The sequence below is a fragment of the Castanea sativa genome, chromosome 6 (genome assembly GCF_040712315.1).
Source record: "Castanea sativa cultivar Marrone di Chiusa Pesio chromosome 6, ASM4071231v1".
In the NCBI taxonomy this organism is placed as follows: domain Eukaryota; kingdom Viridiplantae; phylum Streptophyta; class Magnoliopsida; order Fagales; family Fagaceae; genus Castanea; species Castanea sativa.
Genome location: NC_134018.1, coordinates 23,601,296 through 23,603,063, shown reverse-complemented (window position 1 = coordinate 23,603,063; position 1,768 = coordinate 23,601,296).

Here is a 1,768-nt window from a genome sequence, read left to right as displayed (position 1 = left end):
GACTTTATTAACTAAACAATTAATCCCTTCATGAAAATATTCGTAGCAATACAAAGTCATAATATATAACTGTCACTTTGAAAATTATTACCTGTTAGGACATATGTGATTGGATGTTAGGAACATATGTCACTTTGAAACTCACTTTACTTGTAATTGGGTAGATCTAAGATGTGTTTAATGCTTCAAGAAACAAGATTTCAAGTTCAAGTGTTAAAGCCATGCAAGTCTGTCCAAGAAACAAGTGAAGAAGTGTTGTTCATTAAAGCTCAACAGCTAGTATCTATCAAGGTTTAAAAGAGCTATTTCAGCCCGAGGCTCGACAGTTGCTCGACAGATGGGGTATCTGTCGAGATTTATGACAAACAAATTTTCAGTTCTAATTTTCATCTAATCCGTAATTATGTGTTTGAGATTTCTTTTCTCGACACCCTAAACATATATAAGTATTATTTTAAGGGTCGTATCAGGTTGCACAGGCAAGAGCATAATTGCATAAGAGCATAATTTCTCAAGTGTGACTGGAAACCTAGTTTGCCCTAGTTCTTGAAGAAGTTGCTGTGTTTGTATACCATAAGGTTTTGTGACCAAGCAACTTTGTGATCTTCATCGGTTGATAAGCAAAAGAACTTTGCAACCAACATCCTTCTCAAGTTGGTGATCAAGTTGTATACTAGGATCCGCACATCTTTTGGTTAGTCATGGACTAGGAGCCGTGCAATACAAGGAGAAATTGTTTCTACAGAACAAGTTTAATTGGGTATTGGGGTAAGGGTTCAACTGTAGGTTGGTATAAGGTACTGGGATTCTTTTACTTGTGACCGCTTGTTTTATTAATAGTGGATTAGGGTCGTATCAGGTTGCACATGCAAGAGCACAATTGCATAAGAGCATAGTTTCTCAAGTGTGACCGGAAACCTAGTTTGCCCTAGTTCTTGAAGAAGCTGCTATGTTTGTACACCGTACGGTTTTATGACCAAGAAACTTTGTGATCTTCATCGGTTGATGAACAGAAGAACTTTGCAGCTAACATCCTTCTTAAGTTGGTGATCAAGTCGCATACTGGGATCTGCGCATCTTTTGGTTAGTCATGGACTAGGAGCCGTGCAATACAATGAGAGATTGTTTCTACAGAACAAGTCTAATTGGGTATTGGGGTAAGGGTTCAACTGTAGGTTGGTATAAGGTACTGAGATTCCTTTACTTGTGACCGCTTGTTTTGATAATAGTGGATTCTCAAGAGTGATAACCTTAAAATCACCCGGTGGAGTTTTTGCCGAATAGGTTTTCCCCATTCGTAAACAAATCACCGTGTCATTTAATTTCCACTGCATATTTAGTTATTTGGTGATTTGTTTGTGCTACCACGCTCATTGTGAACCTAATTAATTCACTTGATTAATTAATTGGTTAATTCATCACAAGTGGTCAATACATTGTTTGGCCTATCAAGTGGTATCAGAGCAGGCACACGCTGGCCGACTGGGATGATGTAAAGATCAAGGCGGCAAACTTCAATAGCAGGGCATTGAATGTTTTATTCAGTGCGATCACAAATGAGGAGTTCAAGAAGATCTCATCCACTAAAACTGCAAAGGAGGCGTGGACCATTCTCTAGACAACCTATGAAGGAACCAAGGCAGTCAAGGATTCAAAGTTTCAGAGGCTCACTACTAGCTTTGAAGAAATCAAAATAGAGGAGGATGAGTCATTTGATGAGTTCTATGTCAGGCTCAAGGACATAGTGAACTCAGCCTTCAATCATGGA